The 16,738-nt window shown below is 42.9% G+C and overlaps 1 long non-coding RNA gene, 1 pseudogene and 1 gene segment (V, D, J or C); 2 read left to right on the top strand and 1 right to left on the bottom strand.

Annotated features, from left to right (window-relative positions):
• LOC123574618 (immunoglobulin heavy constant gamma 1-like) overlaps nt 1-16,738 on the top strand; it is a gene marked incomplete at its 5' end in the record, with an annotated part of 164,439 nt that overhangs the window by 68,665 nt on the left and 79,036 nt on the right.
• Nucleotides 1-16,738, bottom strand: part of LOC135971616 (uncharacterized) — a 74,338-nt gene that overhangs the window by 19,915 nt on the left and 37,685 nt on the right. The gene's annotated exons all lie outside the window — the stretch shown is intronic.
• Nucleotides 8,225-8,503, top strand: LOC135971615 (V-type proton ATPase subunit G 1 pseudogene; annotated as a pseudogene).

Here is a 16,738-nt window from a genome sequence, read left to right as displayed (position 1 = left end):
GAGTCTTTTCTCGTCCTCATTTTTTGTATTTGCTGTGCTGCTATAAGTTTTATACATTTATGTGTTTTCATGATGGTGGAGATAATCCTTTTGCATCCAGGTATAGAACTCCCTTAAGCATTTCGTGTGAGACCAATATAGTGGCGATGAATTTCTCCAGGCTCCAGTGGCTCACATAGATGCTGGCTGTGGTGGGCAGGATGGGGTGATCACTTGACCCCTCCAGTAGCAGTAGCAGTGTGATGGGAGAGCCTGTCCTCAGAGCATGTGAAGTGCACAGTGGCCCTGCTATGGGGTCACTGCCCGAGGCATGTACTTCAGCCCTGGAAGCAGCAGCAACTTCATCATAGCTTATTTAATTCAGTGGACCAAGAGCATAAACACATGAGCTTCCTCTTTTTATCTGCTCATTCTGTTTCCCGAGTTCTCAAGGACTTATGTGGACAGCCTTCCTGCACTTGCCAAAAACTCAGTTCATTCTGTTATAAATCTCAGTGCCTCTACCTGCTACAGACACAGAGCTCACCCCCTCAGTGGCACCCCTTCTGACCCAGAAGTGTCCTTGGGTGTCTTTGTGGCCTCTGCCATGGGTGCTGGGACACCATCGTGGGAGGTGGGAGGCAGTGGGAGTCAGGAGGCTGCTCCTCTGGGAGAAGCTGCCTGCCAATCAAGATCCTGACTCTACTTCCACCCCATGTGACCAGGCCGCAGGGGCAGGGCTGAGTGGGCACTGCTGCTGACCTGGTCACAAGACACCCTGGAGGTGAAGGGGGCCTTCCAATTCTAAAGATGTAGCTGCAGACTTGGGCAGTACAAATCCTGTCAAGACAAAACACCAAATTCCATCACGCACTCAGGCTTGAAGTTAAATGGGAGGGAGAGAGTCCCTGAAGGACCCTTTCTACAGTTGGATGTTTGTCCCCCAAGACTTCATGTTGAAATTTGATCCCCAGTGTTGGAGACGGGGCCCGGTAGAAGGTGTTTGGATTTTGGCTGCAGATCCCTCATGAGTAGATTAATGCTCTCCTTTGAAGGTGAGTTCTCACTCTTACTCCTGCTAGAACTGGCTGTTGAAAAGAGCCTGGCATCTCCCCTCTCTCTTGCTTCCTCTCTCCCCATGTGATCTCTGCACATACCATGGTTCTTGTACAGCCTGCAGAACAATGAGCCAAATAAACCTCTTTTCTTTATAAATTACCCAGTTTCAGGAATTCCCTTATAGCAACTTAATGGTCAAAGACGATGCCTGACAGCCACTCTCCCACGTGCCTCCAGCAATACTCTGTGGGTTTGCACCTCCAACTAAATCATTTAGGAAGGATTTAATGGAAGGACACCTTGCTGACACAGGTCTGGGCTTGATGCAAGAGCCCCTGGGACACTGAGGCCTCCAGAGCCGGCCCCGGCAGAGTGAAGAGTAGCAGAATGTGCCACTTTCAAACAAGAATAATTTTGAGCTGAAGACAATTATAAAGAAGCATACCCAAGAAGAAAATCTCTGCCCACTCCCTTTCTACCAGGAAAAGCAGAGGATTCTTAATCCTTGGAGACAACCGTAGATGCTTATCAGCCCAGAGAAGGCACTAGAGGAATCTACACAACAAACTAGCAAGTTATCTTCTGTTAGCTTCACCTATATATTTACTTCCCAGAATTTGCTGCCCTACAGGTTGAAAGCCCCTTTGTTTTGTCTTGTCAATTCTGTAAAAATGATTGCCCATTTGCTAAGATGCTCCGTAAGCTCACATTCCAACCGCTCCTTTGAGTTCCTCATCTCTGACGGCTCCGGCATGGAGGCATAATGCACATGTTAGTAAACTTCTATTTGTTTTTCTCTTGTTGATATCTTGTTAATCTAATTGACAAGACCCCAGTTAATGAACCTAAGATGGGTTGAAGGGGGGAAGATGTTTCTTCCCCTACAAAAGCAAGCACCATTCCCACACACACTGGAGGAGGAGAGCGAGCCACTCTGAGATCTGCAGGAACAGAGGCTCCTTGGGCTGTCTGTTGAGGAAGGCAATAAAGTCCAGGCCACCCTGCAAGGAGACACCCAGTGTCACTATTTAGCATCAGTATCTCCTCCCTCTGATCTCCTGCAGGCAGCCAGCCCACCCAAGGAGCTGACCATCCAGCTCCCAAGGAGTGAGGCAGGCCAGAGTCCACTCCAAGGACAGAGGCTGTGGGGCACGTGGGGAGCCAGCCTGGAGGATGTTGGCAGAGCCAGGTGGGTCATGGCACCCACAGCCCGGGGACCCCAGCTGGAGAGAGACCCTGAGGGCCAGGCTTGTCAGAGCTGATAACAGAGGAGTTGTGATGACAGGGCTCATTGTCAGACACCATAGGCTATCAGGCTGTCAACCTGAGCAGACTACCAAGTCTTCCCATCTGCAAGACAGCTCACCCCAGCTATCAGGGGTGGGCACCAGGAGGAGAGGCCATTCTCATCTCCACCTGAGCTCCTTTGGTGCTCCTAGAACATTCTGATGCTGAAGAGGAGTGTAGAATCAGATAAAAACAATTCCTCTTGTAGCCTCCATGATGGGGTGGTAAAGTACAACTGGCTTTGTTCATTCATTTTGCATTGCTGTAGAGGAATACCTGAGGCTCGGTAACTTATAAAACAAAGAAGTTTATTTGGCTCAGGGTTTTGCAGGCCATACAAGAACCCTCGTGCCAGCATCTGCTTCTCATGAGGGCATCAGGGAGCTTACAACCATGGCAGAAGGTGATGAGGGAGAGAGCATGTGACATGGTGAGAGAGAGAGCAAGAGAGGGAAGGAGGAGATGCCAAGCTCTTTTAAACACCAGCGCTTGTGTGAACCAACAGAGCAAAACTCACTCATCACCAAGAGGATGGCAGCAAGCCATTCATGAGGGATCCATGGCATGACCCAAACATTTCCCACTAGGCCCTACCTCCAACATTGGGGATCACATTTCAACAGGAGATTTGGAGGGGACAAATATCCAAACCATGTCATTCCACACTGTCCCCACAAATGTCATGTCCCTCTCACATTGCAAAATATAATCATCCCTTCTCAATAGTGCCCAAAAATCTCAACTTGCTCTAGCATCTACTCAATCAAAACTCCGAAGTTTCATCTGAGACTCAAGGCATGCTCCTACCTATGAGGCTGTACAATCAAAAACAAGTTGCTACTTCCAAGATACAGTGATGGTACAGGCATTGGGTAAACATTTCCATTCCAAAAGAGATAAATCAGCCAAAAAAGGGAGTGGGGAGAAGCAACAGGCCCCACACAATTCTGAGAGAAAAACATTAAACTTTAAAGCTCCAAAATAATCATTGACTCCATGTACTGCATCCAGGGCACACTGGTGTGAGGAGCGGGCTCCCAAGGCCTTGGGCAAGTCAGCCCCCATGGCTTTGCAGAGTGCAGCCCACATGGCTGCTCTCATGGGTTGGAGTTGAGTGCCTGAATCTTTTCCAGGCTCTGGGTGCAAATTGCTGGTGGTTCTACCATTCTTGCGTCTGGAGGGCAGCAGCCCCATTCCCAGAGCTCCACTAGGCATTGCCCCAGTGGGGACTCTGTGAAGGGGCTCCAACCCTACATTTTCCCTCCACATTGCCCTAGTGGAGGCTCTGTGGGAGAACTCCACCCCGTGGCAAGTTTCTGTCTGTGCTCCCAGGCTTTCTTTATTGTCTCTCTCTCTTTTTTTATTTTTATTTCAATAGTTTTAGGGAAATAGGTGGTTTTTTGTTACATAGATAAGTTATTTCATGGTAATTTCTGAGATCTTGGCACACTCATCACCCAAGCAGTGTACGCTGTACCCAGTATGTAATCTTTTATCCCTCACCTCCATCCTCCACTTGCCCTCAAGTATCCAAAGTCCATTACACCATTCTTATGCCTTTTTATCCTTATAGCTTAGCTCCCACTTATAAGTGAGAACACATGATGTTTGTTTTGCCATTCCTGAGTTACTTCACTTAGAATAATGGCCTCCAACTCCATCCAGCTTGCTGCAAATGCCGCTATTTTATTCCTTTTTAAGGCTGAGTAGTATTCCACGGTGTATATATGCCACATTTTTTACCCACTCATTGGTCAATGGGCATTTAGGCAGGTTCCATATTTTTGCAACTGTAAGGAGTTGCAATTGCACTGCTGTAAATATGTGTGTGCAAGTGTCTTCTTCATATAATGACTTATTTTTTTCTGGATACCCAATAGTGATGCTGCTGGATCAAATGGTTGTTCTACTTTTAGTTATTTAAGGAATCTCCATACTGTTTTCCAAAGTGGTTGTACTAGTTTACATTCCCAACCAGCAGTATAAAAGTGTTCCCTTTTCACCATATTCATGACAACATCTATCAGTTTTTAATTTTTAATTATAGTCATTCTTACAGGAGTGAGGTGGTATCTCATTGCAGTTTTAATCTGAATTTCCCAGAAAATTAGTGATGTTGAGCATTTCTTTATATGTTTGTTGGCCATTTGTATATCTTCTTTTGAGAATTGTCTATTCACGTCATTTGCCCACTTTTTGATGGTATTATTTGGTTTATTGATTGTTTGAATTCCTTGTAGATTCTCAATATTAGTCCTTTATCAGATGCATAGTTTGCAAATATTTTCTCTTACTCTGTGGGCTGTCTGTTTACTCTCTGATTATTCCTTTTGCTGTACAGAACCATTTTTGTCTGATTAGGTCACATTTATTTATTTATTTTTCTTTTTGTTGCACTTGCTTTTGGGTTCTTGATTATGAAGTCTTTGCCTAAGCCAATGTCTAGAAGAGTTTTACCACTGTTATCTTCTACAATTTTCATAGTTTCAGGTCTTAGATTTAAGCCTTTCATCCATCTTGAGTTGATTTTTGTATAAAGTGAGAGATGAGGATCCAGTTTCATTCTTCTACATATGACTTGCCAATTATCCCAGCACCATTTGTTGAATAGGGTGTCCTTTTCCCCGCTTTACGTTTTTGTTTGCTTTGTCAAAGATCAGTTGGATGTAAGTATTTGACTTCATTTCTGGATACTCTGTTCTGTTCCATTGGTCTAAGGCCTATTTTTATACCAGTACCATGCTGTTTTGATAACTATAGCCTTGTAGTATAGTATGAATTTCAGTAATGTAATGCCTCCAGATTTGTTCCCTTTGCTTAGTCTTGCTTTGGCTATGTGGAGTCTTTTTTGGTTCCAAATGAATTTTAGGATTGTTTTTTATATTTCTGTGAAGAATGATGGTGGAACTTTGATGGCAATTGCTTTAAATCTGTAGATTGCTTTTTGCAGTATGGTCATTTTCACAATATTGATTCTACCCATCCATGAGCATGGGATGTGTCTCCATTTGTTTGTGTCATTGATGATTGCTTTCAGCAGTGTTTTGTAGTTTTTCTTGTACAGATCTTTTACCTACTTGGTTAGGTATACTCCAAAGTATTTTATTTTTTGCAGGTGTTGTAAAAGGGATTGAGTTCTTAATTTGTTTCTCAGCTTGGTCATTCTTGGTGTATAGCAGTGCTACTAGTTTATGTACATTGATTTTGTATCCTGAAACTTTACTGAATTAATTTAACAGATCTAGAAGCTTTTTTGGATGAACTTTAGGTTTTCTAGGTATGCAATCATATCATCAGTGAACAGCGACAGTCTGACTTCCTCTTTACTGATTTGGATGGGCACCCAGACTTTCTTATACATCCTCTGAAATGTAGGTAGGAGCTGCCATGCCTCCTTCACTCTTGTATTCTGCAAACCTGTGGGCTTAGCACCATGCGGAAGCTACCAAGGCTTCCAGCTTACACCTCTGGAGTGGAGCCTGAGCTGCAGCTGGGACTCTTTGAGCCTTGGCTGAACCTGGAGCAGCAACCTTCCAAGATACCACAAGGAAGCAAGACCCCAGCCCTGGCCCCCATAACCGTTTCATCCTCCTAGGCCTCTGGGCCTGTGATGGGAGAGACTGTCCAAAGACTTCTGAAATGCCTTCAAGACCTTTTTCTCATTGTCTTTGCTATTAGCACTTAGTTCCCTTTTAGTTATGCTAATCTCTCTAGCAAGTGGTTGCTCCATAAGGCATTTGGGTCCCTTGCCTGAAAAGGCTCTTTTCTTCTCAACCTCATGGCCAGCTGCAAATTTTCCAAATGTTTATCCTCTGCTTACCTTTTAATTATGAATACTAACTTTAAGTCATTTTTTGCTCCCATATTTACTTTAGGCCATTTGAAGCAGCCAGGTTACTTCTTGGATGCTTTGCTACTTAGAAATTTCTTCTACCAAATAACTTAGGTCATCACTGTTAATTTCAGCCTTTCACAAGGCCCTAGAACATGGACACAATACAGCCAAGCTCCTTGCTGGGGGCATAACAGGCATCACCTTTACTCCAGTTCCCAATAAATTCCTCATTTCTACCTGAGACCTCATCAGCCTGGCCTTCACTGTCTGTATTTCTATCAGCACTTTGGTCACAACTATTTAACCAGTCTCTAAAAAGTTCCAAATTTCCCCCCATCTTCCTATCTTCTTCCTGGGCCCTCCAAACTCTTCCAACCTCTGCCCATTACCCAGTTCCAAAGCCACTTTCACATTTTCAGGTATCTTTATAGCAACACCCCACTCCTTGCTACCGATTTTCTGTTTTCATCCATTTTGCATTGCTATAAAAGAATATCTGAAGCGGATAATTTATAAAGAAAAAGAGTTTATTTGGCTCACTACAAACTGTACAAGAAGCATAACGCCAGTATCTCCATCTGGTGAGGCCTCTGGAAGCTTACCATCAAGGCAGAAGGCAAAAAAAGGAGCCAGCATAGGCCAGGCATGGTGGCTTACACATGTAATTCCAGCACTTTGGGAGGCCAAGGCAGATGGATCACTTGAGGTCAGGAGGGAGTTCGAGACTAGCTTGACCAACATGGGGAAGCCCCATCTCTACTAAAAGTGCAAAATTAGCTGGGTATGGTGGTGCATGCCTGTAGTCCCAGCTACTAGGGAGGCTGATGCAGGAGAATTGCTTGAACACAGGAGACAGAGGTTGCAGTGAGTGAGCCGAGATCACACCATTGCAATCCAGCCTGGACAACAAGAGTGAAACTCCATATCCAAAAAAAAAAATAGGAGCCAGCATGTCACATGGTGAGAATGGTGACAGAGGGAGAAAGAGAGATAAGAAGGAGGCATCAGGCTTTTTTAAACAACCAGCTCTTGTATGAACTAATACAGTGAAAAATCACCCATCACCAAGGGGATGGCACCAAACCATTCATGAGAGATCTTCCCCCATGACCCAAACACCTCCCACCAGGCCCCATCTCCAACACTGGGGATCATATTTCAATATGGAATTTGGAGGGGACAAACATCTAAATCATATCAGGAACTCCATATTATTGCTCACCCCCAAATCTCTAGGGGTGACATTGAGTGACATGCACGGTACTGAAAGATACTTGTTTAGGCTCTCCCAGTGAAGCCCAAGCGCCCGCAGGGTACAGGGCTGGGAGGCCCAATCACACCAGCTGAGCCCAGGATTTGGCTGAGGCTGCCCCGGAATTACAAGATAGCAGGCCTACAACTGGGTTGAACAAGACCAGGCCACTTTGTGCATGTTATCAAAAAAAAACTGAAGAATCAGAAGTGAGCAGTAAGTTTTCAGTGAACCCAGGGGTCATAAGTAGCAAAAATGTGGAATTCAGTAAGGGGTAGAAGCTGGAAGAGTTTTAAGGTGTGTGTTAGAAAAAGCCTAGGTTTCCTTGAAGACTATTGGAAGAAATTTGGACATTAAAGGTGATCCCGGTGGGGGCTCAGAAAGAAAGAGGAGAGCTGTAGAGAAAACATCTGTCATCTTAGAGAATACATGAATTGTCACAAACAGAATGTTGCTAGAAATGTGAATGTTAAAGGTGCCTCTGATGAGGCTCCAGACAGAAGTGAGGAACGTGTTATCGAAAACTAGAAGAAACGTGACCCTTGTTATAAAGTGGCAAAGCACTTGGCTGAACTGTCTTCTCCCGTCTTGTGGAAAGTAGAAATTATACATGATGAACTTAGATGTTTAGCTGAGGAAGTTCCTAAGAAAATTGTTGAAGGCATTCCTGATTTCTCCTTGCAGCTTACAGTAAAATGTGAGAAGAGAGAGACCAGCTGAAGAGGGAAGTGCTGAGGTGGCTGGGTCAGCTGACCCAAGGGCCCTTCGAGCGGATGTAGGCTGCTCACCTCGGTCTCAGAGTCACCACGGCCATGGCCAGTCAGTCACAGGCGATCCAGCAGCTGCTGCAGGCCGAGAAGCAGGCTACCAAGAAGGTGTCCTGGGCCCACAAGCAAAAGAAGCAGAGGCTGAAGCAGCCCAAAGCAGCAGCTCAGGCTGAAATTGAACAGCACTGCCTGCAGAAGGAGAAACAGTTCAAGGCCAAGGAAGCTGCAGCACTAGGATCTCACAGACCCAGGATGACCATCCTCCAGACCTACTTCCAGCAGAGCAGGGAAGAAGTCTTAGATCAACTTTTGGCCTTTGTCTGAGGCATCCAGCCAGAAATCCCTGAAAACTATCGCATAAATGGGTAAGAAAAGAGAAGCACCTGTTCCATGGATTGGCATTTTAGATGCCCTCATGGAATAAGAAGCTCTAGTTATATTCTCATAAGAAGACATTACCTTATCTCTGTATATTATATAGTAGGCCCATTCACTTTTTGGAGAGAAACAAATCTAGTTTCTTTGTACAGACTTAGAATTTATCTAGGCTGGGCATGGTGGTTCACGCCTGTAATCCCAGCACTTTCGGGAGCCAAGGCGGGCAGATGGCTTGAGCTCAGGAGTTTGAGACCAGCCTGAACCACATAGTGAGATCGTGTCTCGACAATAAAATATAAAATTAGCCAGATTTGGTGGTACATGCCTATAGTCCTAGCTACTTGGAAGGGTGAGGCAGGAGGATCACTTGGGCCCAGAAGGCAGAGGTTATAGTGCGCCAAGATCATGCCACTGCACTCCAGCCTGGGTGCTAGAGTGAGACCCTGTCTCAAATAAAACTTATCTAAAGATTTCATCTTTTTACCTCATGTTTCTTAGGAATATAATGGGTAAATATTGTCTATTTTATTATGCCATTTGGCTCAAGCTATATACATATATACATACATATATGTATACATACACAAATATATATATCACTGTTGACTTTTTCTTTATCAAGTTTAAAAGAAAAAACAAAACAAAACAATCCTTTAAAGAAAGGAAGGAATTAAATCATTTTCTCCTTAATGCTTTTTTGAAGGTCAGGGGCTTTATCTACGAAAAAGTAGTAGTTTTTATAACCTGTGTGAAGCACCAGCCAGCCTTAAAGTAGTCCATTCCTGCTAATAACTAGAACAGTGAATACTACTAGTATAATTGCTTCAGCTTCTTAATCAAAATTACTAGATGATAGAATTCAAGAACTTGTTACATCTTATTACTCAGTGTAGTAATAATCATTTAAAAGTAAAGACTGGCATGAAAAAAAAAAACAAAAAAAAATTGAGACCAGACAAAATGAAGAAAGAGAGACTTTGAGATCAGAGCCACAGGTGAGGAGGCTGTTGGGGCTGCTGTGGCCACCATGGCCCAGAGCGTGGGGCCACCCCAGTGGGCCTGGAAGATGGAGCATTAACTGAGGAGGATGAATCTTGAGCCTTAAATCTAATAAAGGGCCAACTAGAAGCCGCTAGTGCTCATCATCCTCATAAAGACAGCCAGAACAGTGACTACACAACTCTATTTTAATGAAAATAACTGAGGGAGAGCACTGAGTGCATCAGAGGAGTAAGAGAAACCCTGATATGCACAGAGATGTGGGCTGGCCACATAGACAACAGAAGGAAACACACGGCCTCCACTACTCCTTCGCCCAACCAGGATTATCTGGGAATCCGGAGGAACTTCTGACATGAGGAGGTAAGCAAGAGGATCCCAGCGGCACCCACTAACACCCTGGACACCTGCAGACCTCGCCACTGCGGTCCCCTGCAGTTTGCACTAGAGGGAGTTGCTGGGAGGCCACACAGCTGTGCTCCCCAAAAAAGGTGCTGACACCGTACCCCACTCCCACGTGGCTAGTGCTTCACTACACGGGAATAGGAACTTTGGCTGGAGTGTGTCTTACTCGAGGAGTGAGTAGCCACAGCTCCCCGTCATCCCTGAAGCTAAGCTGCCACCGAACAACCCAGACTAGTGGCCTGATGTCTCCAAGTCAAGGTATGGGCATCTATTAAACCCTTCCTCACAGAGTCAAGTGGATCAGCTCCACCCACCCCTCCCCCAACCCTTTGAGTCGAAGCTAAAGCAGTTTCTTGTCTCCTAGCAAAACAGGACTTTGGCCATGCAGAGGAATCATGCCTTTCTAGTGTCTACATTGAAGCATCACCCTGCATCCCAGGAAATAATGCCTTGGCCACCCAGAAGGTCACACGCTGTAGTACCTAGGCGGAAGCAGCAACCTGTATCCTACGGAAATGGTGCCTGGAACACTCAGAACAATCACACCCACCGATACGTAAATGCAGGCCTTTCCTTACAGTGGAGAAGGCCTGAGCTGAAGCCACACATCACCCTCTAGGGAATCAGTGCCCTGGCTTAAGCTGAGCAGCAGCACATCCCAAGGCTGAGCTGATATAGCACCCTATGTCCCAGGGAAACAGAGCAGTGGCTAAGATGAGACATCTCACCTGACAGGGCAAACAGCTGTGGTGCCCTGCTTCCCTGGAGCTTGCCTAGGCCCCTAGAGTCTGAGCTGCTGAGGCACCCTCTCCCTGGGAAGTAGAATCAGCACTGTGCTGTTCCCTGCGTGCCCCCTACCAAGGCCCAAATTACAGCTATGCTCTGCCATCTTGGGATACCTGCTGTCACTGTACCTGGTCTCACAGAGTCTGGGATCCTGCTGAGCCCCACCATCCTAGGGTCTACAGTCAATACCACACAGTGCCTCATCCCCTGGGACCAAAGTTTACATTGTTTGGTTCAGTTTCCCGAATTGCAGCCATCCCTTATTCCCCAGGTCCATACCCCCAGAACACCCCTTCTTTCCCAGAGTTGGATCAATGATGCACCCCCCAGGAATAGACTCACAGCTGCAACCTGACCCCTTGAGCAAAAACTGTTAAGGGGTGCCTCAAAGTCACAGATCCTAGCACTGTGAGCAACCTAATCTAACCTTGCCACAGAAACTGAACCTACACCCCAAGACCCAGGTGCCACAGTAGATTCTTGAAACCAGGAGACTAGGACCCCAGCTGCACAGCTACTCTAATTTTCTGCACCTGGAACCCAGCACCATTGCAGCTGCACATTGGTCACGTTAGACCTGCCACCGAGAGAAAGCCCCTTGACTAAGTCTCCTCATTGTGCAGAAACAAGAAGAGGACTCCAAAAGCCCTGGACACTGAGTACATTAAAAACCTATGCCACCGCTACATCCACAGCCTAGGCCACTGAAATGCCCACAGTTATTGCTGAGGCTGAATGCAGTTGAAGAAGATGCACGGAGGCTCTGCCACTGCACCTATTCAGAAACAGAGTCATCACACTTTCCCAACCAAAACACTAAACCCAACTGCAGGTGAAATTCTTTTTCTAAAATCCCACTCTTGAAAGTTTGGAAGATGTGACTATTTCGCCAGATGCACAGACATCCATGCAGGAACACAATAAACATGAGAAAGCAAGGAAATATAACACCACCAAAGGAACATGACTCTCATTAATAGACCTCGATGAAAAAGAAATCAATGTATTGCTGGAAAAGGAATTCAAAATAATGATCTTCAGATAACTCAATAAGATACATGAAAACAGATAAACAATTCAATGAATTCAGGAAAGTAATTTATAGTATGAATCAAAAACTCAACAAAGATAGAAATAAAACAGAACCAAACTAAAATTCTGCAGGTGAAGAATTCAATGAATAAAATTTAAAAATATAGTGATGAGCTTCAACAGCAGATTTGATCAAGCAGAAGAAAGGAAGAGATAGATCCCAATACAATAGTAATTGAGAACTTAACACCACTTTCAGCACTGAACAGATAATCTAGACAGAAAGTCAACAAAAAAGCATTCAATTTAAAAAGCACTTTAGACCAAATGCATCTGACAGATATTTACACAACATTTCATCCAACAGCTGTGAAATACACATTCTTTTCATCAGCACATCAGAACATTCTCTAGGATAGACCATATGGTAAGTAACAAAACAAGTCTCAACAAATTTAAAAGAACTAAAATTAAATTATATCAAATATCATTTATGACCACAATAAAACTCGAAATCAATAAAAGGAACTTTTAAGACTGTACAAAGACATGGGAAATTAAACAATATACTCCTGAATGACCAATAGGAATTAAGAAGGGAATTTTAGAATGTCAACAAAGAAAATGAAAATAGAAATGCAAAGTACTAGAATTTATAAGATACAGCAAAAAGCAGCATTAAGATGGAAGTTAATGGCAATAAATACCTACACAAAAAATAGAGAGATTTCAAATAAATCTCATCATTGAAAATGCATGTCAAGGAACTAGGAAATCAAGAACAAACCAAACCCAAAATTAGTAGAAAGAAAGAAATAATAAAGATCAGAGCAGAAATAAATGAAATTCAGACTAAAAAAAAAAAAAGATCAACAAAAGGAAAAATTGAATTTTTCAAAAGGTAAACAAAAATGACAAATAATTAGCTAGACTAAACAAAAAAGACCCAAGTGAATGAAATCAGAAATGAAAAAGGAACATTACAACTCATACCACAGAAACACAAAGGATCATTAGAGACTGTACACCAACAGATTAGAAAACCTAGCATAAACAGACCGTACACCAACAGATTAGAAAACCTAGAAACAGGTATATTTCTGGACAGTACAAACTACCAAGACTGAACTAAGAAAAAACAGAAAGCCTGAACAAACCAGTCATGAGCATTGAGATTGAATCCGTAGTAAAAAGCTCCCATCAAAGGAAAGCCCAAAGAAATTCCTATTGAAATACCAATGACATTCCAATCAAAATGTCAATTCGACTGTAACCCAATGGCTTTACTGGGGAATTCTACCAAACACTAAAAAAACTAATACATACTCTTCTGAAAAATCTTCCAGAAAATTGAAGAGGAGGGAATTCTTCTAAATTCCTTATATGAGGCCACTATTATGGTGATTATGATTATGATTATGATTATGTGATTATTATGATTCCAAAACCAGACAAGGACACACAAAAAAAGAAAACTATAGGCTAATTACTCTGATGAAGATAATAGATGAAAACCTTAAACCAAATACTAGCAAATTGAATCCAGCGGCACATTAAAAACATATTTACCATGATCAAGTGAGATTTATCCCAGGAATGCAAGGATGATTCAACATATGCAAATCACATCAACAGAATGAAGGACAAAAACCATATTATCATCATAACAGACACAGAAAAAGTATTTCATAAAATCCATTGTCCCTTCATAAAAATTCTCAGCAAATTAGGTATGGAAGGAGTATACCTCAACACAATAAGAGCTATATGTGACAAACCCATAGCCAACATCATACTGAACATGCAAGAGTTGAAGGCTTTTCTCTAAATTCTGGAGCAAGCCAATGATACCAGGCCAGATGCAGTGGCTTACGCCTCCAATTCCAGCACTTTGGGAGGCCAAGGCAGGAGGATCACTTGAGCAGGAGGAAACAATCAACAGAGTGAAAAGACAATCTACAGAATGTTAGAAAATATTTGCAAACTCTCCATCCAACAACGGATATTCTAAATATTTAGAAAATATTAGAAACTCAAACAACTAAACAGAAAAGAAAACAAATATTTTTATTAAAAATAGGCAAATGAAAAAATATTTAAAATTTTTTAAAATCAAAAAGGGAACTGAATAGACATCTCTAAAAGGAAGATATATGAATGGCCAACAGACACATGAGAAAATGCTCAGCATTACTAAACATAAGCAAAAAGCAAATAGAAACCACAATAAGATATAATCTCTCCCCAGTTAGAATGGCTATTACTAAAAAGACAAAAAAGAAAAAACTGCTGTCAAAGATTCAGAGAAAGGGGAGCTTGAATGCACTATTGGTTGAAATCTTGCCTTTGGAATTAGCACAGCCATTGAAAAACAGTAAAGAGCTTCCTCAAAAAATCGAAATGAGTACTGTCCCATGATCCAGCCATTCAAGGGGAGCTTGAATGCACTATTGGTTGAAATCTTGCCTTTGGAATTAGCACAGCCATTGAAAAACAGTAAAGAGCTTCCTCAAAAAATCGAAATGAGTACTGTCCCATGATCCAGCCATCCTCTACTGGGTATTTATCCAAAGGAAAGGAAATCTATGTCAAAGAGATATCTGCACTCCATGTTCATTGCAGTACTATTCACAATGCCAGTGTTGGAATCAACCTACATGTCCATCAACAGACAAATGCATAAAGAAAATGTAGTATTTATACACACACACACACACACACACACACACACACACAGAGGAATTCTATTCAGCCATGAAAAGGAATGAAATCTTGTCATTTGAGGCAACATGGATGAGCTTGGAGGACATGTTAAGTGAAATAAAGCTAGACACAGACAGTCAAATATCACATGTTCTCACTCATATATGGAAGCTAAATAAGTTGATCTCATAGAAATAGGGAGTAGAATAGTGGTAACCAGAGGCTGGGAATGGGACTGGATGGGGATAGCTAGAGGTTGGTTAATAAATACAAAATTACAGTCAGCTAGGCAGAATAGGTCCAGGTGTTCTCTAACTCCACAGGGTGACTATAACTAACAACAATTTATTGTATATTTTCATATGGCTAGAAGAGCAGATTTTGAATGTTCCCAGCACAAAGAAGTGATAAACGTTTGAGGTGATGGATATGCTAATTGTTGCAGGAAGTCAGGGACCCTGAATGGAGGGACCGGCTGGAGCCGCAGCAGAGGAACATAAATTGTGAAGATTTCATGGATGTTTATCAGTTCCCAAATAATACTTTTATAATTTCTTATGCCTGTCTTTACTTTAATCTCTTAATCCTGTTAGCTTCATAAGCTGAGGCTGTACATCACTTCGGGGCCACTGTGATAACTGTGTTAACTGTACAAATGGATTGTAAAACATGTGCATTTGAACAATATAAAATCAGTGTACCTTGAAAAAGAACAGAATAACAGCAATTTTTAGGGAACAAGGGAAGACAACCATAAGGTCTATCTGCCTGTGGGGTCGGGCAAAAGGAGCCATATTTTTCTTCTTGCAGAGAGCCTATAAATGGATGTGCAAGTAGGGAAGATATCACTAAACTCTTTTCCCAACAAGGAATATTAATATTAATACCCTAGAAAAGGAATGCATTCCTGGGGGGTGGTCCATAAATGGCCGCTCTGGGAATGTCTGTCTTATGCGGTTGAGATAAGGACTGAGATACACCCTCATCTGCTGCAGTAGGCTTATTAGGGTGGGGAACAACTCAGCCCTGGTAAATTTGTGGTCAGACTGGTTCCCTGCTCTCGAACCCTGTTTTCTGTTGTTTAAGATGCTTATCAAAACAATACTTGCACTGCTGAACATAGACCCTTGTAAATAGTTCTGCTTTTGCCCTTTGCCTTGTGATCTTTGTTGGATCCTTATCAGTAGTTCTGCTTTTGCCCTTTGTCCTGTTCCCTCAGAAGCATGTGATCTTTGTTGGACCCTTATTAGTAGTTCTGATTTTGCACTTTGAAGCATATGATCTTTGTACCTACTCCCCGTTCTTACATTCCCTCCCTTTTCGAAACCCTTAACAAAAAACTTGCTGGTTTGAGACTCAAGTAGGCATCACAGTCCTACCGATATGTGACGTCACCCCCAGCAGCCCAGCTGTAAAATTCTTCTCTTTTTATTTCTTTATTTGTCTGTCTTTATTTCTCAGCCAGCCAACAATTATGGAAAACACAAAGAACCTATGTTGAAATATTGGGGGTGCATTCCCCCAATACTAATTACCCTGATGTGATCATCACCCATTGTATATATGTATCCAAATATCACAATATACCCCAAAATGTATACAATTATTATGTGTCAATTAAAAACAATAATAAAAAATGTTTTAAACAGGTAAAATAAAAGTATATTGTTTTCTTTAAAAAAAAATCTAATGCAGTTTTCCCTACTGGGTTTTGGGCTTGCTTGGGACCCATGGCTCCTCTCTCCCTCCCAATGTATCCCTTTTGGAATGGGAATGTCCAGCCTATGCCTGTCCCATCATTCTACTTTGGAAGCAGATAACTTCTTGTCTAGTTACAAAGGTCCACATACGGAGAGGAATTTCACCCCAGAATAAATCTCCGCCTGGGTTTCTCCCACACTTGATGCAGGTGACATTCAGCTGAGATTTTGAGATTTTGGACTAAGAGTTGGTGCTGGAAGGGGTTAGCCATCTTGGAGGTGTTGCTATGGGATGCAGGGATTTTGCATGTGAGAAGGACATGATTATGGGGGGAGCAGAGGGCAAACTGTCATGGGTTAAACTGTTCATGTGTTGAAGTCCTAACCCCCAGGACCTCAGAATGTGACCTTGTTTGGAAACAGAGTCTTTGCAGGTGCAATCAAGTTCAGATGAGGTTACCCTGGAGTAGGGCGAGCCTCTGACCCGATATGACTGCTGTCCTCATCAAAAGGGGGAATCTGGGCACAGACAGCACGTGGGGAGAATGCCCTGTGA

This window comes from Macaca fascicularis, chromosome 7 (assembly GCF_037993035.2).
Source record: "Macaca fascicularis isolate 582-1 chromosome 7, T2T-MFA8v1.1".
In the NCBI taxonomy this organism is placed as follows: Eukaryota; Metazoa; Chordata; class Mammalia; order Primates; family Cercopithecidae; genus Macaca; species Macaca fascicularis.
Note: the sequence above shows the minus strand (reverse complement) of the source record. Positions and strands in the feature narration are given on the sequence as shown.